This window comes from Protopterus annectens, chromosome 6.part0 (genome assembly GCF_019279795.1).
Source record: "Protopterus annectens isolate FY-2018-M chromosome 6.part0, PAN1.0, whole genome shotgun sequence".
In the NCBI taxonomy this organism is placed as follows: Eukaryota; Metazoa; Chordata; order Ceratodontiformes; family Protopteridae; genus Protopterus; species Protopterus annectens.
Window position 1 is genome coordinate 457,702,321 of NC_056737.1, and position 27,153 is coordinate 457,729,473.

Below are 27,153 nucleotides of genomic sequence, written 5' to 3' on the forward strand. Positions count from 1 at the left end.
GGACAACATTTAAAATGTTATTTATAAACAGAAAGATGGTTGAATACTGTTTTGCACTAATGTGCAAGGATATAAAAGTTTGAAACTCAGATATCATTTAGTGATTTCCAAGTTGGTGGGATCACAGTTTAAAATATTTGTTGTTGTAATAGACATAGAACGTTGCTAGAATAAGATGTTTGTACTACTACGCACTTTCTGAAGGATGAAGTCTGAAACTCAAATATCTGTCATATTTAGAAATGAAGTTGTTGGTGGAGGTTATCAGATCAGGGACAACATTTAAAATATTTTTGTTATAAACACAGAAGGTTGCTAGAATAATATGTTTTGCACCAATATGCATTCTCTGAAGCCAGAATATGAAGTCTGAAACTCAAATGTCTGTCATTTAGTGACTTAGCTACTTCTAATTTGGGGAGATCACATCAGGGACAAAGTTTAAAATATTGGTTGCTATTATAAATATAAGAAAGTTGCTAGAACAATACTTGTTTCTTTTTTGTTGCTGTTCAGGTCTGGATGGGGCACGTGCCAAAATAGTTACATACCCTGAGCTCTAAATGGCCTAGCTACTCCTCTGCTGCCAGTGATCAGTTGCTATCACATCCTGCTCATTTCACCATAGACAGCTACTTATTGAGTGCCATGCTGATGCTTGACTGTTTTAGAAAGTGAAAACATTTATGCACACTAGTCCTGCCAAGTCAGAATAATAAATACTTATATTGATCAAATGGCAACAATGTCAGTCACTCTTATCCACAGACAACACCTATATCCAGCAATTAAAGCCAACTTCATTGACTGAATATAACTCACATATCAGAATGTAATAAAATAAAAATAGCAACAATTAGGCAAAGTAATTTATTTTAAACCCCCATATACACAGATGTGGCCATTAGTTACGGTCACTTGTATAACTGTTACTGCATACCTCAAATGCTTAAGTGTGATCAAATGAATCAATGGATAAATACATAGGTAACTGCCACATGGACATTTGCCAACTTCTTAGTTCACTGCTGTCAGAAAAAAATTCAAATGACTGCAAACTCCCATACCACGTATGTCTCAACTTGCCCCCAGAAATCTCTTCAGTAATTTAACCATGTATGCACAAGCAGTAAATTACACCATTTCCCCATCAATCCCTTCTGTAGTTTAACCATGTATGCACAAGAACTTAAATGACACCATTTCCCCACTGATCCCTTCAGTAGCTTAACAATGTATACAAAAGCACTTAAATAGCACCAGTTTCCCTATTGATCCCTTCAGAAATGTAACCATGTATGCAGAAGCACTTAAATGATACCAGTTTCCCAATGATCCCTTCAGTAGTTTAACCATGTATACATATGCACCCAAATGACATCAAAATAAACCATTTTCCCCAACAGTCCCTTAAGCTCTTTGTTCATATACACAAGCACTCAAACACCAAGATTAATTATTTCCCTCAACAATTCCTTAAGTAGTTTATCCATGTATGCACAAGCACTCAAATTACACCAAAATAAATCATTTCCCCCAATGATCCCTTCAGTATTGCCCATGTATGCAGAAGCACTCAAATGACATTAAAATGAATGATTTCCCCAATGATCCCTTCAGTAGTTTGCCCATGTATGTACAAGCACTTTAATGACATCAAAATGATTTTTTTCCCCAGTGATCCCTTCGGTAGTTTGTCCAGGTATGCACACGCACTCAAATGACATGTAACCAAAATTAATTACTTCACTCAATGATCCCTTCAGTAGTTTGTTCATGTATGCATAAGCACTCATATATACATACACTCACACACATGCCCACACACTTAAAATATTTCTTACTTTTCTTGCTGGCAGTAGCAGGCATATTGCCTGTAAAAAATACCATACTTAAAAAAAATAAATAAATAAAAATAAAAACTTCTGCTGCTCATTCCTATGCACTCCCATAGCCATGGCTAAGTAAAGTGATGTAATTTTACTTTGCTGTGTTGCCACCTGTGACAGCCTGAGCCAATAGCAAGCTTCTTCTCTGCTTCATGCAACAGCCAGTGAGATCCTTGTTAAGGACATTTCCAACATAATCAACAACAATATGAAAGAGATCCACACATTGGTGGAGTAAGTTTGCAGCTGAGCTGTTTGAAAACAGCCCAGTGAATGGACTAAGCTGATTTTTTTTTCAGTCACGGGTTTTCTTGTAATTCCGTTCACACACAGCTCCAAGAATAAACCAGGAAAAAAATTGAAAGTCGAGTTGACTTTCTAATTTTAATAGCTTTTCATTTTATTCCCTTTCTTTCTTTTTAATGGGGGGGCTGTAGCCTAGCAACCAGTACCACAAGCCACCCCTGGGGATCTGGCGTCCTTCAAAGCAACAACAGAAATTTTTAAGACAATTAAAAATGAAAAAAATAAAATTAAAGATAACTGCAAGAGAGAAGTCAGTATTTGCTTGACTACACTACATCTGTATATTTTAGTAGAAAGAACTTTGTCCCATAAGTAGAAGAGTGAGTGACCTGGCTACACAGCTCCATGAAAGTTCTCTGCTCTGTTAAAGCTGTCACCAGAGGACAGCATATACTCCTTCAGCACAATGTAAGATACAGAAGATATCCTAATTATGATCCTGCCACACTGATCTTGAAAGAAGAATGAAAGGACAGTTGCAGGGATAAAAGAAAGGACGAAGGAAGGAAGGAAGGAATAGTAGTGAGAAGTAGGTCCTGAAAAGAGACTAGGAAACAAAAATGCAAACTGGTGCCAATGTCTCCTTGCAGGTCCCCCTCCCGAAGATAAAAGAAGGACAACACTACCCTACTAGTAGTGTGGCTTGTACACTTTGGGTGAGATATAAGACAGTCTGTTCAGATCCCTAGTCAAGCTGCAGAACAAATCCACTATCTGATGGAAGTACAGGATGGGGAATGAGCAACAGTGGATGAAGGCTGTGGGAACAGGATAAGAAGATATGAACATGCTGGCAAGTTCCATAAGTAACAGATGCTGACGTCTAGTACAGGAGACTGACGGAAGAGAAGGGAGGTATAAGAAATGCCGTGAAGACCGGTACTTTTGGCAGGAGTAAATTATTATGTACTGGGATGGGTGGTGCCCACTGGTTGTCTAGCATTACATTAATCCTTTCTGGGAGGGAAAGCACAGCAAACATTTGTTGTATCAAGTCATTTGATTTTGGTAAAGTGACCTATAGATTAAGATGTGTGTGTGATGATGTATTGCCATGTCTGTGGTACAGCACATTCTCATTATCCCTGGGCGTGCTGGAGGTGTAGCTGAACACCAGGAGCTTAACTTTTGTACTGCCTTCCATACGTTTAGCAGGTACACTTACCTTTTTTGCTGCCCTCCTTTGTACAGTAGCAAATTTGTTAAGAAATGCAATTTCTATGGTGATTCAGTCAAAAGTAGAATAGACACACAAACACAGCAATTTACACAATTTCTTGGATTGCAGTATATATGTAAACTTAGAAATTTTCCTTTAGCTTGATTCACACACTAGTCCTGGTGATGCTGACATTATATGTAAGGATAACAGTGATTGACAGTACACTGTCATTCCCAATCTTTGTGAGCCCCAGCACTGCAGGGAATTCTGTGAAGGGAGTGTGACATGGTTAAGCTCTTATTAATTGCTGAATCTTGTATCTGAATACTGAACAAGATGTCCCCCACAATATAACTCCCCAGGTGGCTTCCTAATTTGCCTAGCCCTACGGCTGGCTATGCCCTATATAAAAGTATTGGAAGTAGCATGGACTTGTCATGTAAGTTCAGGGTGCTACAATTAGTAAACTTCTCTAACAATCCCCATTTACTGCACAATTAATTAACAACGTAGTAAGATGTAAAAGTAAATACTAATCTAAAGAAATCCAAGTTATCTGAATTCAGGCACAACATCAATGGCTAGCCCATCATGATCCACATATTCAGTACAGTTTATGAACTTCCAATCATTTTAACTCCTAAATTATATTAATTTTCCATGTCAGTGATGCAAGAAGCAGCACACTCACCTTTGGTGCTGAAGGCTGTGGGTTCTATTCCTGCACCGGGTAGATCAATAGCTGACACTGTAGTGCTACATAAGGGGGGTACTGCATTCCTGAGTGTGTCATCCTTTGGATAAGATGTTAAACCAAGGCCCTGTCTACTGAGTTGGTGGCAGCTCAGACGAATGTAAAAGATCCCAAATCACCTATCAAAAAGTGGAGGGGAAATTATCTTATGCCCTGGCCAAATTTATTCTAGTAGTAGAAATATCACCTTGGGTCTCCCCTGAAAAGAGCCCACTAACCTAGTGGGACTAACCTGGTCAACAAAAGGATAAATAAAAAAAGAAACATGAACAGAGTACTCCACAGATCAAACTGGTTTGGAGGAGATCCAGCAACAATAACTACCTTAATATGCAGAAAGAAAGCAAGACTGATTAAATGAACATCATATTTTGCTAAAATGTTGCATAGAATGTAGTCAGAAAGATACAAAGCAAAAATATTACATGCCGAAAAGCTTTTGTTTTAAAGGACCGTGGATAAGCTTTTTAGATGGGGGTTGCCTTACTAGAAAGGAGAAATCAGTCTTTCATTTTAGTTTAAAATAAAAGTGACTCAAGTGACAGAATAAAGAGATGATGCCATCCACATACTGCGTAATCTGCATGTACCACAAGAGTACCATGTTTGGCTTTCAAAGGCTTTCAAAGACTTGTGGGACTCACAGCCCAATAACCTAACCATCCTCAGAAAACCAACCATACCATTTAACCAGTTTTATTCTGCCCCAGAGATGCCTGATGGAGCCAGTTAATGGCATACTTGTGAAAATGTATATCCGTTTTTGGTAAAGGGTATAATTAAAATGCATTTAGCCATTTACCTTTCAAAGTCTGCAGATCTGATTTTTTTTCATTCAGCCTTGCCTGCACTGCATGTTTTTATGGCTTGTGCTCATTAATCTGATAGAAGAACCACACAAAAGCAGAAGCAAAGCCACTTTAATAACAAATTGTTAACATTTTGTGAGCGATATTCAGGGATGGTACCAGCCATAGGTTAACTATGGTCATAACCCCTGGGTAATGTAGTACAGTCCATGCTAGAATTACTTTTTTACCACTGTGATGAAGCCCCAGCTGTACAGGGGACAAGCCCAACACTTTGTGGTGCTCATGAAGCCAATACAATTACACAGGTGTATCATCAAAACCTGCTGTCAGCAGCATTCAGCAGACCAGCATCTAGGGCACTGTTTACAAATGGGGCACTGTTTACAAATGCAGTTTTTATTTGCAGCAATCTAGATGATATGAGGACCAGGTCTTTCTCTTTCTCTGCATCTCATCCTTTTTTTTCTTTTACGTTAATTGAGAAGAACTTCAAGCAAAATGTCTCTTACCAGAGTTGACCCAAAAGCACTGTATGGTTAAGTGATTTGCTCAGAGTCACACTTTAGGCAGATGGAGATTGTGGGAGTCAAACCCAAAGACCAAGTTTCAGTTATAAAGGGTCAGAATATATTGCAGATATCTGGATATTTAGAGCTATTACACATTAGAGTAACGTTGAGTGTGGAAGAGAGGTTGAAAAAGAGAGTACAGGCAGGATGGAGTGGGTGGAGAAGAGTGTCAGGAGTGATTTGTGACAGACGAGTGCCAGTAAGAGTGAAAGAGAAGGTCTACAAGAAGGTAGTGAGACCAGCTATGTTATATGGGTTGGGGACAGTGGCATTGACAAAAAGGCAGGAGTTTGAGCTGGATGTGGCAGAGTTAAAGATGTTAAGATTTGTACTGGGTGTGATGAGGGTGGACAGGATTAGGAATAAGTATATTAGAGGGTCAGCCCAGGTTGAAAGGTTTGGAGACAAAGCCAGAGAGGCAAGATTATGTTGGTTTGGACATGTGCTGAGAAGGGATGCAGAGTATATTGGGAAAAAGATGCTAAGGATGACGCTACCAGGTAACAGGAAAAGAGGAAGGCCTAAGATAAGGTTTATTGATGTAGTGAGAGAGGACATGCAGGTGGTTGGTGTGACAGAGCAAGATGCAGAGGACAGGAAGAAATGGAAACAGGTGATCTGCTGTGGCGACCCCTAATGGGAACAGCCGAAAGAAGATGATGATGACACATTTTTAACTTACAACCACAAAAATTAAATAAGGGAAAACAACAATAAACAGAGGGTTTTACTGTTGAATGGTATCTGTTCTCTGGTATGCTGGCTTTCAGACAATGTAGTCAGCTGATGCGAAGACCCAAAATGCTGTCTGCAGCCTTCCATCAATGAAACATTCTATCAAGAAAATAAACAAAGTTGATTTGGATATTCCATTTTATAGGAAAATGGACACTGCAATCATCTTAGTGAAACTATACCATCAAAGAAATGTCTGTACAGTGCAGTGAAGATCAGGGTCATGAAGAAACATGCTTTCCACCAGAACAATAGAATGTGATACACACTGAACATTAGGATCAGGGGCATGAGGGTGGAAGTAGGGACATTAGCTATCAAGTGTTTGGGGGATGCATTCCTACTTTGTCTCTGGGGATCGTCAGAACTGACATGGATGACATGGATGAGGGATTTAAGCTTTGCTGCCCTCACCAGTGGGTAGGCTTTTCTCTATATATTATTTGTGCTGCAACATATGACTATGGGCATGTGTGTGTGTGTGTGTGTGTGTGTGTGTGTGTGTGTGTGTGTGTGTGTGTGTGTGTGTGTGTATGTGTGTGTGTGTGTGTGTATATATACATTATATATATATATATATATATATATATATATATATATATATATATATATATACATATACATATATTCCCCCAAACAGGATTGCCATTAAGTGTTACTAGGACAAGAGTCCTGTGGTTCACAACTCTTTTTCTGGCTGACAGTCGTATTAGCCCAATCATTCCCCAAAAAGCGAGAGTCGGGTGTTAGGAAGTAGGCCATCCAGTAGTCATGTAGATCCCCCTTCTTACTACCTAACCCCTTGTATGATAGCCAACAGCTACCCTATATACTGCTACAAGGAAATTCCTTGTGTGCATCCACACATATATGTGAACGCCTCACTGGCTTACATGCTGCAGTAGTCATGATGACCAAACAGCTGCTCCTAAAATATTCCAGCTACCCTGGTGAAGTCAGAGGGCTATATCTCCTTCCTCCCACTAGGGGAGATAAGCTGGCATTAGCTACACACTTCTGCCATCACCTCTTCAACATTTCCAGTTCCTAAGCCAGTGTTGGTGAACCTATGACACGTGTGTCAAAGGTGACATGCCACAACATTTTGGGTGACACACCAGCATTCACCAACGCCCAAGTTACCAAATAAACTGCTTTTGCATTTGTTGCTTGTGTGTCGTGCATTGAATTATTTTGTGCCAGGAGCCAGTTCAACAACACTGCTGCAGAGGTAAGGAAGTTATTAACATCCAAGACTATTTTGGTATACTGGCTCGATATAATCTGCAAAGGACAGTACTGACATTGTTTTCTCTTTGTAGTTACACTTCTGCAAAGGGCAAGTAGTCTTCATTTCTAGGAGTGTGCTGTTTTACATTCCTCTCAACTGTCCCTCTTAATCCCTCCTAAAACTGGCAATGTTTTGCACTTAATAACAATAATTAGATTTATAGACTAATTTTACTTCAGAAAATGTATATTAATTCATGTTCATTTTTTTCTGTCAGTGTCACAGATTAATAGAACTAGCAGTTTAAAACTGTCCATGTGTCTCTTTCCAGATTTGTCCCTGATTCTGTTTGAGATTTATCCCTGATGCACTGATAGCCATGCTGTTTTATTTATTTATTTATTTTGTTTGGGGGCGGTGACACGCAAGCAGAGTCAAGTTAGGCATTTTCTGAATTTTTGACATGCTGAACCCAAAAGGTTCACCATCACTGTCCTAAGCTGTTAGGCAAACTCAGGCCATCTGGGTCATAGTCAGAGCTTTGCCCCCATCTGTACCACAGAGCAGGCCTGTTATGGTGTATGTTTGAAATCTATATGCCCACTAATCTGATATTTTGTTACTGGAAGTTATGTAATACAAGGTCATTTATATTTAAATATGTTCACACTGATTAGACAGATCAGTTAGCATGCAAATTGTAAATCAAGTATTCCCAGAGATAGACATCTGGCTTCTGAACAAAACATTTGTAGCCAGAGTTGAACAGAGCACTGTAAAAGAAGAGACATCAGCAAATGGCAATATTATAGCCAGTCATGAGTGCTTTTTGTGCAGTCAAGAAAAAGGAACCAAGAGCAGATAGCTTCCAATGCCCAAAGGCAGTGACGCACTGAACAGCAAATGCAATAAGATTAAAACAAACATGTTTTACTATATAATTGGCAGCACACAAAATCAAAAGAGGCTTATTGTATACCACAAGAATCTCATCAACACTGCCAGTAGTAAACTCCCGCAAGAACTGATGCATGGTGGAAAGCAATGAGTCGGATATAATGTGATTCAGTTTCAAAAATCATCAGATCTGTTAAGGATTATCACTCTAGTCACATCTACCAAGAGCCAAATAAGGTTATGGTGCAACCACCTGAGAGGTACCACCACCACCATATGTCAATGATATTAATTCCTAGTTTAAACACCCCGAGTATGTCCACATGAATGATTACCAGAGGTAACCATCTGAGCAAACCTGAAAGCCTGCATAATGCACAGGTATTCTTTGAAAATAATTAGTGACTCTTCCTCATCTAACCAGAGGCTGAATCCACTGCAAATTAACCATCTTGGCAATGGTAGCAGCAAGAAGATAAGGAAGTCAACAGTCTCCTGAAGGAAATTCCTTGCTGTACTAGGTGGATGGTAAACAATGAGGTAACTGCAGTTTGCTCCCACTACCATGATATAGTCAAAGGAGCTGGTAGTTCCATCTGAGACCTCCTTCAACTGAAGAGTGGCGGGAGTGAAGATGACCACCGCACTGACAGGTTTACTATGATTATGATGCTGCATAACCAAAAGACTCACATGGCAGATGGCCACAAGAATAGGCCTGCAGTTACAATTGAGTCAGATTTTGGTAATAAATGCCAAATGTGTATCCTAGAACAGGTTAGATATTATAGGACCCTTGTTCTTAATGGAACAAACATTGAAACACAGTACCTTGGTTGGAATTACAGAAGAAGAGGTCTCACTTCCCATTCCCAGATGAAAAGAGAGCTTTGCAGGTATACATAGAAAAATAGTATTGTTGTTATCCAAGACATGTTTCATCCTATTGTGAGCACTGACAATAACCACACTTGACCTCCCTTGTTACCCCAACCTTGTCAGTTACAACACCTATGACTCTACTTCCAAAATGGTTGTACATTGAGTAGCAGCTTATTTCTAGCTCTCCCAGTGTGAAATAGAAACTCAGCAGATATGGCCAGTAAACTTGTATTTATGGGTAAATTTCAGTAACTGGCAATTGAGTGCACTGCCTGGATGCTAGGAATAAACACCTATGAGTCTTACTAATGCCTTACCTCCTACAGGCAACAGCATACATAAAGGCAGCTAAGACAAAACAAATGGCCTCAAGGCTGTTAAGTATACTAAACATATTCCTATATTTGCTAAAGTGCCTGTTCAGAGTCTGCTTGAAGTGCCACATCATCTGCATACAGCAGTTTTGTTGAGCTGCCCCCTCCAACCTCTTTGCTGACATACCCTATAACCAGTATGAAAAGGAATAGGTTTAGTGTTGAGCCCTAGTGTACACCCATTCCCACTGGAAACTGCAATGTGAATCTGAACACTGCTTGTACTTTTGTCATTAAAGCCCTGTAAATAGTTTGCACTAATTCTACTAATGATTCTTGAACTTTGAGGTATTACAGAACTACCCAAATCAGCTTTCTTGGGACCTTGTCATATGCTTTATCCATGTCTGGAAATGCCCAGTTGAACTCTTTCCTCATTCTAGCTTCTTTTCTACTATCTCACTGCAAACAGTGGGTCAGTTATAATAACTGTTGATCTGAATACAATCTGTTTGCTCCCATCTTATTTTCTATTACTTTGCATTTTCATTTATCAGTCACCCTGTCCATCACTTTCATGCAGTGTGATGTCCACAGTTGTGAATATCCCCTTTTTTCTTTTACAATGACAAAAGAATGTTTATTCTTCAGTTGTCTGAGATATGCCTCTCTCTCTTAATAATGAGATGGGTACCTTCAGGATCCATTTCTCCCCAAACATACCTAACATCTTGATGAAATCTGTAGTGATTTCATCTGAACCTGCTGCTTTTTTTACTTCATCTTCCTTAGTGAACTTCATACTTCTCTAGGGAAGGTCCTCCTTCTCTTTTGTTATAGGCTGTTAATTATTTTTCAGAAATGCAGTTTCATTACTAAGCACTGGCATTAATTCCTCCAATTCCAGTTTTGCAATATACAGACTTCCATGATTGCAGTTTTGTTTTCAGTTAATATGTAATCACCAGGTCTATATTAGAACATTGAAGTTTCATAACTTCGAATGTTCTAATATCGACCCCTATTCAGCGAACACTGAAAATAGCGAAACGACAGAAAACCAAATTTTTTCCTAGGGAAAGAATTTGGTTGTCTGTTTCTGTGGCTTCGCTATTTTCAGCATTGTGGTGGAAAGTTATGGGTTGGGTTCAGGTAAGTGTGCAATTGGGAGCAGGTTAGGTGAGTTAGGGTTAGGGCGCTGGTTAGGTATGTACGCAATTGTGTGGACATGAGGGTTAGGGCGGGTTAGGTGAGTTAGGGTTAGGGCGCGGGTCAGATAAGTGTGTGATGGTGTAAACGTGAGAGTTAGGGCGGGTTAGGTGAGTTAAGGTTAGGGTTAGGGAGCAGGTCAGGTAAGTGTGTGATTGTGTGGAGGTGAGGGTTAGGGTGGTTTAGGTGAGTTAGGGTTAGGGTGTGGGTGAAGTGAATGTGCGATAGTAATGGACCTTAGGGTTAGGGTTTGGGTTAAGGTAAGTGGATAGTTAATGGTGTTTGTACAGTTTAGTGTAGGGTTAGTTGTAAGATTTTAGGTGTATGTGCGTGGATTGCCGTTTGTTTGGTGTGCTTGTGTTGTGTGTATGTGTTTTGGAACAGTAAATTTTTTCCCTAAAAAAAAATTTGCTGTTGTGCATGTTCGATGTTCTCAGCTTTTGCTGAATAGGGGTCGATATTAGAACATTCGAAGTTGCGAAACTTTGATGTTCTAATATAGACCCATAATCACCACATGTGTGAACTGAACTGTCCCTCTACTAATGGAACTATAAATAAAGCCCATTCATTGCATTTCATCCAGATGAAAATGGTTTCTATTTCTTGTCTTCCCAATCTTTCTCAGGTCTGTCTTTCATTGCTAATAAGAAAAGCTGACCTTTATAGAACATTGGAAAAATGCTTAAATTCACCAGAATAATAACTTTCATACAGTACAGTGTGCCTAGTTCCTCTGAAAATATTCTTGCATGCATTTTTAGCTCACAAACTCACAGACTCCCTCTGGTTCCAGTTTAACACAAGGCTCTGTAACTGTTCCCTTCCGCATAAAGCAAGGTCATTTATCTTCACTACAAGTACTGCCCACTGTTCATTTTGATCTTCCAGGTATACTGTAACTATAATCTTACTGTGTAGTGAAAAGCTGCCTTTGGTATACATTTTCCAGTAATATTTTATTAAACTTCTCATTGTGTATGAAGCAAACATTAACAAAATTAAGTAACCAAACTGAACTGCCAATATTCAAATACACTTCAGTAAATGTATTTCACAATAGTGCTTCCTAAAGGTCATTTATTTATTAATTCTAACCCAAATTTGGAAATTATAACCAAAAAAGGCACAGTATAAACTCCACAAATCCACCAAACAACCAAGCAAATCAGACATGCCAAAGAAATGTTTGCCACAGTTTGGCTGCTAAATTTGGAACTTACTGAAATCACAATTTAAGTTCAACCAATCTGTTGTTCATAAAATAATTTTCTGTAAAAAAAAAAAAAAAAAAAAAAAAAAAAAAAAACTTGTGGTGTCTGAATTCAGACAAAGAAATTTCTAAATACATATAAATTAACATAACATTTTAGACTCCAAAATGCACATTATTATTCATCAGTTTAGATAGCGTATAAACAACTTACTGCCAATAAAGACATTTGAAGACAAACAATAATATTTAATCTAAAATATATTACTTTAAAAAAGTTATATTACAAACAGTCTCAGATCATTCATAATGCTTATTTAATTCCACTTAAAAGCTTCATACTTTCCAAAATGTTCTGCCACGTGCCATTTATGTAACCTAGATAATGCTGACATACCATATATTTTTGGAGCTGTAAATTTATAAATCAGTTATGAGATATTTTAAGACAGAAAATGAAGCATTTGGGATATCAAGAAAATACAATGTCTTGGAAGTTTGTTATCTTTCATACTCCACTTGTGGGTTTAAATTCCAAGGATTTAAGAAGCCTAATAACTATTTTTATGCTTGTTAAGATATATATTAGTAAAAACTGGATGGACTTAGAATCAGTAAAACACCTTAAAGCTTATAAGATTTTATCACATCCAAAAATAAAGCCACATTATTGAAAAGTTGTTCAAATATATTAAACATTATAATTTGTTTTTCCAAAATCTTTTTATTTTCCATATTCATCAGCTTTTATTTATCATCTTCCCTTTTACTTTGTTTATGTTTCTTAAAACTATTTCTCCTGCAAATCACTATCTGGATGCTACTTCATTACATTTAAGTATTTACCTATTTTAGTTTTATGCCATATCTTTGAAGAGTAATTACTCTGCTTTTTTGAGAGGATTTGAGCTTTATTTGACCATTATTCATGTTATATTTTTGAAAATATCGCAAACTTTTTATCATTTTTTTCAGTGTGTAGTTATAATTTAATAATTGTTGCATGCAAAGCTTCTTCTGGAAACAAAATATTTTCTCAGATATAATCAATATTGGTATCCTTATGTCAACTTCCATGTGAATTCTTATACCATTTACCATAAAAATAGTTATGAACAATTGTTTTCCTTTATCATTTAAAACTGAAAACATTGAAAGTTCTGTTTTACGTTAAACACAAAACCATATTCATGAAAATTCGTTTTTATGGCATTTTGGTTTTCTAAAGTTATGATCTTGTGTGTGTTTTTATTATCACTAATGCAATGATAAAACCATCTACCTTTTTGGTAATTCACTTGAATTTAAACTTTTTATCCTACATGAACAGGTGTCTCATGCTTATTCAGCTGTTGAGTGTCCCTGTCTGCCATTTCTGTACTTAATGCAGTTCCAAATTTTCATGCAAAAGTTAAATTGAATTCAGATTGCAACCTTCTGTGACAAACTTCAATGTAAATATTGCTGTTGAATAAATATTTTAGAGCTTCTTCCAAATTCAAGATGGATGCAAAGTTCCATGTGCAATGATTCAGTTCAGTAGCATATTGAAAGAGTTTCATTGACCTTCCAGTTGCAGTGGTAAAAATGAATTTTTTTGCTTTGTTTTCAGTGGTGTTGGTTGAAAACTTCCCTTTAAATTTTCATTGATTAGTCTGCAGATTTTATCTTTTACTTCTGTTGCAGGATCAAATTTTAAAGTAGCCCATACCCAGTAACCTGAGTAATGCTAAAATGTATTTTCTTTAGGAATCTTATTCACCATAAAAACTGTTTTGTTCTCTAACTGCATGCTAGCCACGAGTTCAAAGCTGCTTTAAATCTGTCATTGTCACTTTCCCTTCTTTATGTTCTATGAAGGAAAACACAAGGAGTATGTATTCTCTTAAGATGCACATTATTGTCCAAATACTGTATGTAAGTGCAATCATGTATACTGCAACCTGGCTCATATTTATGGATGCCTGGTGAGCACACAGTACTAGAAAGCAGTGTTCAAGTATAACACAGACCAGATACTTGTTTGATAAAGTATCAGGTCTTCAGACCTTTGTCACATTAAAATTTGAAACTCAGTCATTTCCTTGGATATAGAGCATTACATTTACTTTTACTTTTCCTTGGTTAGTGAATGCTACTTCACTTCCCAAAAGTCTAGAAGTTGGTCATTTTCTTTATAAGTCAAAATGAAAAGAAAATTACTATGTTGATCCTTTAGCATACAGAGTGTGACTTTGGGTATCATAGCTTAGCTTTGGCATCGTGAAGCCAAAAGCTTTCCTATATTATCAATTAAAAATACATTTTAACTGCTCATGTATATTTACAATTATCTAACATGTGTTCTATGTTTTCCTTTTTTGTAGGGTGTTTTACCAAAGTATAAAAAAAATTCTTATAGCTGAATTAAAGCAGTTTTTATGATGTTTCAAATATGCTATCAAGTTCTCTTAGCTGGGACATGAGATTTTATTAAAAATACTGAATTGTGCTGAATATTGAAACTTTAAAAAAATTACATTTTGCTAAGAAAAACATGTTGAAATCTCTTGTCAACCTAAAATATGCCAGTGCCACTTTTCATGTTTCATATTTTTAATAATTTCTCTTGCATAACATCGATTACAATTTAGTGTATTGATATAAAGAAAGAAAAATACAAAATGAATTGAAATAAGGTAAAGAATAAGACCAACTGTCAAATTAAAAAAATAAAGTACGTATATAATATCAATAATCAATACCATTAAGCTGTAATAAAATCCTGAATAATAGCTCAGAACTTCAACTCTGGGAAAGTGGTAGACATTCACTGTTCTAATTAACAATAATTTATGGCCATAGGTGTCAAAGCACTCTTATTTTGTACAGAATGATTATAGCTGGGAAATTAATCAGTTAAATAATATTTGAATATACATAGCAATATTAATCTTAGACTCGCCTCAGTTTTCAGCAACCATTTTTATTCTTGGGGACAAGCCCTAGAACAATAATGATTTTTTCTATGTGCTTTTCCCAACTGCAGTCACCTAGCCTAACCTATCAGGCATGTCCATGCATTCCCCAGTGTGAGGGTGAGAGCTGACCAGGAATGGCATTCATAAAGGCGGACTCAGCTGTGATTTGTAGCCTCACTGACATCCTGGTAATAAAGCATATTAATTAAGCAAAACCCCTTTTCTGGGAGGGGGATGGATGAGCAGTGTCACTGCAGGCACTGCAATACTCTCCCCATTGTGGATGCAAACACTTATGATAAGAACTATTGTCAAGGTGGCTTGAAGACAAAATGCTCTCTCTTGGGAATGCACCACCATCTCCTCCATTTATCTTATGCAGGACATCTGATATCCATATAAGATGAAATTATATATCAGAGAAAGCTGTTTCATTATCTCTAAAACAGAGTTCTTAGTTATAATATTACATTTATTTGCATATCATTTCAGCAAATTTGATATTAAAAAAGCAATAATGCTCCAAAAGCTGGGCATTGTAATGAAATAGTGATTGACTCAGGGTATTGGATCTTCCACCTGCAGCATCAGACGTTCTCAATCCTGGAAAGTCCATTATTTCCCTGTGAACACAACATGAAGGTCATTAATTTGCATAGCAAATAGGCTGTCTCAAGTTGATTTGTATTTGTTTTATCTGTCTATCTGTCTATCTATCTATCTCTCTATCTATCTATCTATCTGTACTAAATTTAGTCCAACACTCACAACATCAAACTTAAACTGATCACTCTGAGAAGATCGAAAATCAAAAGACTGAAAAAAAAAAATAAAATAAAAAACATACTTTTTACAGGGAGTAAACCCACCCCCCCCACCCCAGCACCACTCTTCCCCTGCTACATATATATATATATATATATATATATATATATATATATATATATATATATATATATGTGTGTGTGTGTGTGTGTGTGTATGTGTATATACCAACTCTGAGATCACACAACAGTAGAGAAAGGGCAAATTCAAATTTCCCATCCGTACTGTTCCACAGCCTCCCATTAAATAATGCCTGCATCATATGGGTATTCGATCACTTGTACTGGCATTACAAGCATTCAATATTCTGATGGGATGAAGACGATATGGGTCCCTATCAGCTGATCAAGTTTTCAGAAACTCAAAATTCATATAGCCAAGACCGTATGATCGAGTTTTTGAAAACTCTAAGCTTTTAAATGGAGATTGCAGTACAGTGAGGATGTGTGAAATGCAGTCTCGAAGTCATACTTCTCAACCTGGAAACATCAAAAATCTGGACAAGGCCCATGAAAAGGAGGTACAACCGACCAAAAATCAGGATGATGATTAACATGAATTTTTCATATATAATTATGTAACCCCTCCCACTCAATGGAAATATGGGATACCAACATTTGCAAATTGAAGAACAGACAAAATATTAAACACAAAGTATAACCAGAACAACAGTGTTTTACTTGGGCTATTTCAAAATTACCATCATGATGAATATCTGTAAAATAGATATATCTAAATTTTCCCTAGATTCCTTTTCAGATTGTAACAAATCTTATATAGTCTAAGTCTCTTCCTGTTGCACACAGTTATACAAAAATGATTATGGGTTAGAACTAAATATCAAAAATGGTTATTTTATGAGTACAGATTTAAACAGTTGAAAGTAATGCCCGCTTTCACCATATGTATAGGGCAACATTTCTGAGTGGGTACAGTTCTTAGTAATAGGGGGCAATGACATTTGGTTTGAGTACTACAAAATACAAATATCCTTTATACACTTTATACACCACTCACCCCATGTCAAAGATACACACATTTTTATAAATGTCACAACATCACGACTCCTATCTTCTCTTACATTTACTTCATGTATCCCAGCTCCTGCTTTACTTCTTTATTTTTAAAAGAAAATACAGACTTAGTAAAAAAATATAAGCATGAATAATTTACCATCCGCACTCCATACACTGTCAACTAGCTTGACTCATGATTCCTATTCTCTCACAACCCTCAAATCATTCAACAATCAACATTAAAACAAAAGTCACTACTTAAAAAAATGCCACTCAAACAGGAAAAAAATGGTCAGACTCACAGCTGTGGAACCTTTCTTCACAGCTTCCTGTGCATATTCCACCTGAAAAAGATGACATCTGGAGAAAACATAGTTATAGCTCTATCATATCTAGCAGCCATTGTTCTACCCAACTAAAATGCTTAACCTGTACTTCTTAATTTAAAGGTGTAGTCCCATCATTCAGAGAACTTTGGGCTGATCCAGTATCATTGTTGTGGGTATTTGGAAACTTGTCCCCAATCAGGTGCTGTTCCACAGTACTTCTCTGCAGATGCACAGACAGCTGCTTATAAATACATCAGTTACTGTCATTTTTGTACTACAATATGTTGTAAGGTTCATGGTTGTCACACATTTTTTCTAAATAATATTTGTTGATGATTTTAGCAGGACTCCCAGGAATGGAGAAACAACCTCCACTCCAACTCCAACGTCCAAAAATACTGCTCTTTTATTCCTACCTAAAGAAATGACACCCCACACCAATCCTGTTCACAAAACACAGTCAAGCGGTTTATTTAATTTAAATCCAAAGAAATTTAAAAGCAAACCCATCTGCACAGTACCTGTTTGTTATTTCCTCACCTGGCATTCTTCCTGTGGGTAATTTACATATAAATGATCACATCTTTAAGTGTTTTTAACAAGTTTACAAAACTCAGGATGGAATAACATAAAGACATAACTGAAACCATAGCAACTATGTCTTTAACCTGGCAGTTAAAGTATTATCTGTCTTCTGACGTGGCAGCCAATTAGGAAACAAATGAGTGTAATGTGATGGTTGAGTGGCTAAGTGTAATGTTTTAAGTAACAAAGTATTTATGGTAGTGCTTACCAACATTTGCATTTTTAGTGTTAAGAAAGTGTAAGATAGACGGACATGTTACTAATGTATATTGTGCTTATAGGTTCATAGGTTCATAGGTTTGTACTAGGCTATCAGCCCTAGGGCCTATACAAGCCTAGCCATAACAATTCCCTGGCTATTTCTTCCCACATTATTTACTTTCCTGGACCCCTGTCTAGCAGGGCGACTGACGTGATCCCTGGGGTGAATTTCCTTTCTCCCATCCAATTGTCAAGGTTCCTCTTGAAGAGGTCCAAAGAGGCACTCTGCTTGACGTGTATGGGCAATCTATTCCAGAGTCTGGGGAGTCTCTGGGTCAGGAACCTATCCCTCCAGCATGTTTTGTTTATTGTGATGACAAGGTTTAGATCCCTGGAGTGTGTAGCTCTGAGGGATTGGGATTTCTTTAAGTGTAGCATGTCCAACAGCTCTGGGTTTGACATGGCCTTGTATGTTAAGCAGAGATCGCCTCTGAGTAGGCGATATGCGACAGAGTATAGCTGGAGTTTTTTAAGGCGGTCAGTGTAGGGCATCTGCTTTAGGCCTGTGATTCTTTTAGTGAGGTATTTCTGAGGCCTTTCCAGTTGTTGCAGATGTCTTGAGAGGTACATACCAAATGGGGCGTTGTATTCTATAATGGGTCTAATGAGGGATGAGTACAGTGGGACAATGACCTCCTTCTTTCTGGATGAAAAGCCCTTCGTGATGAGGTGTGCCACATAGAAGGATTTCCTGACTGTTGTGGCGATGTGGTTATCGAAGGTGAGACCACTGTCCACCTGTGTCCCTAAGTCTCTTATCACACTTTCTGTGTTTAGTGTACTGCCACCTATATGGTAATTCATGGATACATGTTTTTTCCCAAAGGGAGAACAATACATTTCTTGGCATTGAGCTTGAGCCCATGGCTCTGGCACCAAGCATCTGTTTCTGTAAGGCCCTTTTGTAGAGTATCCACATCATTTGGGGATTCAATAATAGCTCCCAGTTTGCAGTCATCTGCAAACTTTGTTAGCCAGAGTCCCTTAGTGTTGACCTGTACTTCAGAGAAGTAGATGCCAAACAAGAGCGGCCCCAGGACTGAACCCTGAGGTACTCCACTTGTCACTTATCTGGAGCTGGATTTGGAGTTGGCTACTTTTACAGTGTGAGTTCTATCAGTAAGCCATTTAGCAACCCATTGGGTGACATAGGGATTAATGCCCAACTTAGTAAGTTTATCTATGATTCCAGAGTGGGAGATGGTGTCAAAGGCCTTGACAAGGTCTAGATAGGCTGTGTGGACCACCTTACCCTTGTCCATGGCTCTGGAGACTGATTCAAAGAAGTCAATCAGGTTCAGGAGACAAGATCGGCCCTTCACAAACCCAAACTGGGTGGGGTCCAGTGTTTGAAGGTTGCCACTGTCTTTGTTTATAAGTTCCATGATAATACGCACCATGGCCTTGCAGATAAGGCTTGTCAGACTGATGGGACGGTAGTTTCCGGGATCCAAGGTGGATCCCCCCTTTGTGGATTGGGATAACTGTAGCTCTGCGCCACTCAGTGGGCACGAAACCTGAGGTGAGGCTATGATTAAACATGACACTTAGGTGAGGTGCCAGTTCATATTGTAGTTCATGAAGTACACAGCCCGGGATGTCATCTGGTCCCATGGATGCTGTATTCTTGGCTTTAGAGAGTGCGTTTTGTACCTGTGTGGCCGTTATTACTGGAAGTTGGCAATCTTCCGGTATTGAGACGGGCCATTTAGGGGGTGAGAGGGGGGTGAAGTTGGCACTGAATCGATCTGCCAGGATATTGGCAATATCCTTTGGATCAGTATATTTAATGCCATTCTGTTTTAGCTCAGAGCAGATCTGAGCATGTTGGTTTGTGTTGTTGCTTATACATGCTGATCTTTCCTGTTGTTGCATTATTGCCATTTAGATTCTTGACATAGTTATAGAATGCTTTGTGGTTGTCTTTGGAATCTTTGGCAATTTTATTTTCATAACTAGCTTTGGAGGATTTTATGAGGCATCTCAGTTTCTTACTGAGGTTAGTAAGGGAGTTTTTTGCATCCTACATAGATGTATAGCTGCTTATAACTGCACACATTCTTGCTAATTATGGAATAGAGATGCATCACTCTTATGTATTTCAGCACTGTACTTGGAATATGGGATGGCCGAAATGTTTCCCCTTAAGTGTTTAAGTATTAAGATTCATTTACATGCCCCACAACTGCCAACAAATTAGAATCCACATTTGCTTCATCCTTTGGAAAATGTTTGCCTTTTGACAAACTAGTCATTATTGTAACCGCAATATGATGCCAATCATTATAATATCTTATCCTGTAATATTCACAAATATTTATTAAATAATTCTACTTATTGCATCAATTCTGTAAATCTCTGATAAAAATGTTTAAAACATGCCACTGTTTTGGAGTTTTTGTCCTTTATTACTTTGAACTTTTCTCACACTTACTGAGGTGAAAGGAGAGAGTGCATTAATACATCAAGCTGTCAGACTCAGACAGCTCTAGAAAAAGTTCAGGAGAGGAAATGTACTTATTGCCCACGTGTATGAATGTTGGTGTAAACACCTGTTGTATTATACACCCCTTTTAACAATGTTTTGATATGCCCAAAAAGGGAGTATTATTATTATCAGCAGCTGAAAATGTGCTTGTGATTAACAAAACTAAACATCTAAGACAAACCTCATTTGTGTAAACATGCCAGAGCTCTGTGATGCGCAATGCACTGCATTTTGTTACCAAGAGTCTTACCTTAATACTACATAGTAAAAGCAAGAATAAGTGGTGTGTAAGAACTAATCCTCTATCCTTTGCTGGAAATAGACTATTCAGGTATGGGAGTAAAGTAGTCTGTCATGGTCACACTGAAGTACATTTGATTAACACAAACATCTGTGGAGGGTGGTTTTAGTTACTGAAGCATATGCTTTGTATTACACTTTCCAGCACCCATCAGTGATCTCAACACATTTGTAAGCAATATGAAAATAATCTGGACTAAAAGTTCTTCTAAATTAATATAAGAGAAGGCAGGTTATACTAAAAATACTGTTCCTCCTGCTTTAAGGAATATACCATTTCTGTATTTTTTTCCGCTGTGTGTTACTGAAAACCACTGTACATTGGTGGAAGGTTCCATTTCAAAGGGTTGAGGAGTTGCACAAACAAAACTTAAGGAACCATGTTGTATACGTTTTGTGATAAATTCTTTTATACATCCTTTTGAAATATGTAATTCTATGTTTACAGTCTTTGTACTTATGGTTGTAAATAATTTAATTGTGGAAAAATCTTGTTATTTATCTTCCCCTAGCCTTTGAATATGTCACTTGCATGTTTCCTCTTGTTTGTTTCCATGGAGTAAGAACTGTTTGTGATGCCATAAACAACCTTTCTTTTTCCAGTGCTCTTTGAGTTTCCGACAGAGAGTCAGGCACTGTTTCATGACACTGAAAAAAAAACAAATTCAGAATTTGAAGGGGCCACTCAGGAATTCATGGCACCACATTATTTTGCCCTCAAAACCAGACAATTCTGAGAAATTCAGTATGGTTGAGAGGGCATTCTAAAAACGTAAAAAAGGTTGATGCTTGTGGGGTTATTTGCGTTTTTTTTTTTTATGTTTGAGATTTTGGAAACTTGACTATATGGTCTCGACTATATGAATTTTGAGTTTCTGAAAACTCGATCATCTGACATTGACCCTTAGGTATATATATATGTTTATTACTTTGTGTGTGTGTGTGTGTGTGTGTGTGTGTGTGTGTGTGTGTGTGTGTGTGTGTGTGTGTGTGTGTGTGTGTGTGTGTGTGTGTGTGTGTGTGTTTGTCTGTGTGTGTGTGTGTGTGTGTGTGTATACATATATATATATATATATATATATATATATATATATATATATCTGTATATATGCATGATATTTTTAATGTAAAATAGTTTCTCCACCTAATGTTTCAAACTTGCTGTAGGATATACAATTGTTGCATGGATAATTTTACATTCAAAGTGTAAGTTATGCAAATATTTACACACATATATGCACACAAACTTGCTCATATATCACGCGCACACACACACACACACACACACGCACACATATATACACACTCATGCAGCCCTAGACATATACAAATGACATATACAAATATATTCACACACACACACACACACACACACACACACACACACACACACACACACACAAAGATGTAACTGCTTTTTGGGAGTGTATAGCATAGATATCTGAGTGCTATCAAAATACATAAAAGATAGGCACTGTAAATGTACACACACACACACACACACACACACACACACACACACACCCACACACATCCGTGTATCTGCTGTTGCAAGTACTAGTCTTATTTTTTTTTCTTTCAGGTCAGTAGCCATGAGTTTTGCCAGGGAATATCAAAATAACTTTTGAAAATGTTACTATTTTATCAAAATATTGTTTGTAGCATGTCATTAAGATAATATCAGTGTTATTTCTATAAATTTATCAATGTCTGTAAGGCTCAACCTTGTCAAACTTCCACGTGAGTATGAAATTAGGAAGTTAAGATATTAATTCTAATTCTTGTATATGTATATTTTCTTATCATCTAAATTAAAATCTCTCAGTAGGAGTGATTTTACAAGATATGAAAGTAAATTAAAGGCAAGCATAGTATCTGACTTTATTACTGAGAGATATATGTGCATTTTGGATTATTTGTTTATGTAATATCAATGATCTGAAGATATGTAATGATTCTTTTTTAAAATAGAGTAATTACAAGTTCAAGGCCCTGAAGAAGGCCATTTCAGAGTTTATGATCCACACATAAAGGCTCAAATTTATGATTATCAACATATAGTTCAATAGTTCAAAAGTTTTTATAAAACCATGTTAAAACCAATGGCCACTTAATACACAGACACCACTTCTGCAGTAAATGTTTTACATCCTACCCATATATCCAAATGTCTTTTTTTAAGCTGTAATGAATTAGATTGATGAATAAATAAAGGTAATCTATTTCACAAATGTACCATTGATGTTGATAAGTGTCTAGTTCACAGGACAATCCTACATTTGCCAGTCTTATACATGTAGCAAAGTCTTCTAGTATTTTTACTTCACTCTAATAATTCAATGCACATGAGTAAATTAAGCTCTTCATTCATTAGAGCCTCTTGTGCTAAATACAATTCACCAGATAAACATTCATAACTAACAGAAAAAACTCCTAAATTCTCTAACCTAAAGGTGTATGATTTTCCACTGAACTCTGAGATTCTTTTAGAAACTTGCACTGTATTTCTTCAAATAACAGTAAGTCATGCTTGCTAAGTATGCAAAACAACATGGTATGTTCTATAATTGGATGTACATAAAGTATAAGCAGTTTTTTTAATTCCTTATTATTTGTGTCAAAATTCCTAAAAATCAAACCAACCCCATTTGGTTGATTTGATTTTAATTTGTTGAATATGAGATCTAAAAAAGTTATTACTGATGATAATGCACAATTTTTATACTGCAACAAGTTCTGTAGATTATATGAACCTAATGCAACTGTGGCATTAACATTAATTTTACCAGAATATAAAACACTTTTCAATTAGTTAACAACCAACCCATTTTTTTAAACTACAAAGATACTAAAGTACTGCTAGGCATCAATCTTGATTTTGAAAGCAGACCGTGATAATCACTCCAATGTCATTATATTCCAAGCTTTTATGGCCTTCATGTTCAAGCATCCATTATTCAATCATGAGTTGGTAATATCAATGAGCAGAAATAAACTTTTGGCATGAGTGTTATTACCATATGTCAATGTTGTCATATAAGATTGCATTCCAAACTTTTATTGAGTACTAGTTCATATATTTAAACAAAATCATCCATTTTAATATAAAGTAAGTGGAATATGAATTTAATACTTCTAACCATTGTGAATGTGGTGAAACCTGTACATTACTGATATTCTTTGATAGCATACACTGAATTCTTTAGTTTTCTGATGTTCCACATTGAGCACTTACAGAAACAAGTACCATACTCAGTAGTTGATCTGATAAGTATAAGGTATAATAGTAGCAATGCATTGGGTAATCTGGAGGCAACTGCTTTCAAAATAAGTCTTAAGACACCAATACACCTTTTTAAAACATGCTAGACACGATCTTGGAGTGATACTTTTCTAGAGATTATAATATTCAGTTTAGATTCCCTTCAGTGGCATATGGATATTCTTTATTTACAGTGTCAAAGTAAATCAAATTATTGTTGCTGTTGTTGTTGTTAATGTTCTTACTCTTTACTATAAATCCAACTTACCCAGTGTATTCTGAAGAATATGGTGTCTTTGGGTATCAGTTAAAATTAGGAATGGCTTAGTGTCATCTGTGAGTTTAGCAATGGCATATATAACATAAAAAAGGTTAAAAAGGAGTGATCACAAACTGAGTCCTGGGGACATCCCATCCTAAATTATTATACTAGGGTTAATCAGAGTATTCATAATCTTAACTAAGTTACTCAGCCAATTTATTATCCAGTTAATAACACCTGGGCTACTGCTGCATAGGTTCATCTGATTAATTATGGTATCATGAGGTATATACTGTCATATGCTCTGGCTAAATCCAAAACTATGGTATCTACAGGGAGGACAAAATATACAGGATCAATAATGTGGGTCATATATCTCAATAGTCCAGATTTTGGAGGTATACTGCTAATTTGTTATTAAACTTTTGCTCCAGCCATGTTAAAATTTAAATATATTTTGAGAAGTTTCAAGAAAATAGCATTAGAATTTAAAATGTGTCCCTAATTTGGGGACTGTTTCCTAGTGGCTCTGCCACCCCCACTCCCCATACTGCTTCTATATTCACTACTGCACCATGATGGGGACAATCATGCTGAACTTCACAGCCAAGCAATTTCTTGAATCACTTACAAGTACAAGCCTTCCAGCAGTTACTTGGGAGACAGTGCATGGCTAATTAGAAGACTAACTCACTAGCAGTCAGCCACACAGTCATCCTTATGTGATATTGTGCATCTCCATGCTACAGCACGGTGTTAGCGATGTTCCTGAATCCCAAAAGGTGATTGTGACATGTGCATGAAGGTGTGCATATCATAGTACATTTTTGAATGTTTCCACAGTCTATATTTTTGATGTGTCCTTCATTGCCTTAGTCTTATTTTCAAGACAACAGTGGGTCTGAGCTTTTACTTATTCCATTGCCATTCTACCAATATTTATTAGCATCTAGTGTTAATCTTGACAGTCAAAACCAATATTTGGTGGGGGAAATAATATCTTGTAAATGTTTCTTAAAATTATTATTGAGAATTTTTTTCTATAGTCCTTTAGTTGGTGTTCAAAATAGAGAATGGATAGTAGTTATCAGATTCAACATTATGCTTCATTCAAGACCAAGACAAGATCAAATGCTTTCACAGATTCTGAGATATTCCCTCCTTGAACAGTTAAACAATGTAAAATTTAGTAAAATAAGGGGTCAGTTTTACAGAATTATTGTTTAGAATTACTAAAATATTTTATAGAATCCAGCAATATAATTTTGTAGACCTGATAGTTTTTAATTTTACTGAAAGGCATGTTGCATAAAACTTTGTTTTGGAGTACAATGATCACATTCTCACATTGTCTTCATATCTTTCTTAATTAAATTACCATGAATTGATGGGAAATAGGTAACACATCTCGTATTGATTAGTTCAAGATAAATGACTAAGTAGCTGTTCACATCATTTATATTAGTTATATAGTTTTACTATTTCTCGGTTCTACTCAGAATGTTACAGTAGTGTTGAAATGTCCTGTGCCATATTTTTGTTCTAGAGTGAGCTATTTCTGAAATAAATGAATTTATCATTGGATCAGAGACTGAAGATTAATTAGGTGATGTGCTAAAAAGCAATAGGAGTACTTAGTTAATATCTATGAGATTTGTGGGAATAATAATATGCAGTGCGATGTGTTCTCCATAAGTCCGTAACATTGTTCTTGTGTTAGAAAATGCTAAAGAGAGTTCCTACACCTTACTATATAAAAAAAGACTGAAGTACTACCTGCACCTGCCAAAACTGTAAGGGCAAATTGCAATCAAGTCACTACTAAGCATAACATTTAAACAATTCAGCCACTATGATTAGATATATCTTGTAAAAAAATCAATATAGAAAGCAAAAGGGGCATAATTAAGAAATTATTATATTTTAATACTGATTATAAATACCTTGATTAAATTTTATGCAAATATCAGAGGAAGTAATTTTCTTGAAAATGATCATGAACTTTGATTTTTTGATAACAGGTCTAATATAAATGCTAAAATATTATCTCTCTCTCTCATCTGTCTACCTATCTGTCTCTCTCTCTCTATATATATAGATAATCTCTCTCTCTCTCTCTCTCTCTCTCTCTCTATATATATATATATACACACACACACACACACATATATATATATATATATACACACACCTATCTGTCTACACACACACACACACACACATATATATATATATATATATATATATATATATATATATATATATATATATATAAGTGTTTGTGTGTGTGTGTGTGTGTGTGTGTGTAAAATTTCTGGTGACATCTTTTACTGAGTAATATAGATGGATACAGAAATAGGTGTTGGCTACCTATTAAGTAATACCATTCAGATATAGCAGGTAATTAATTAATAAATATTGGCCAGTACTGTTAAGCAATTCCATTTTGTCTTCTTATCTTACATCAGAATGCAGATTCAACATTCAATGAAGAAGCTATTTGGCAGCACATTGTATCTCCTTTAAATAAGAAAGTATGTATTCTGAGGACAAATTTTGTGGGTGTAATATGGGTCACAAGCACACTATAGAGTGATAAATGTAGTAGTATGGAAAAGTGGTAGTTTCTATGTCAGTCAGGCAGTAATAACTTTCAAGATATGTGCTAATTAACATCTGAAAGACATCAGTTGCAAAAATATATGCATTGCCATACTTTCTGAGGCAATATTGACATTTATAGGTATCAACAGTGTGATTCTTCCTTTCAAACCTCTGATTTACATTTGTCTGAGTTACTAAACATTAAGGAAGAATGCATGATTTTTCACAGTGTGGCTTTATACCCACTGTATTTGTATGAGCTGCTACAAACATTTTATTTTTGCTAAA

The 27,153-nt window shown here is 36.4% G+C and overlaps 1 long non-coding RNA gene across 1 annotated transcript in view; it reads left to right on the top strand.

Moving 5' to 3' along the window:
* Positions 1-27,153, top strand: part of LOC122804369 — a 218,782-nt gene that overhangs the window by 74,486 nt on the left and 117,143 nt on the right. The gene's annotated exons all lie outside the window — the stretch shown is intronic.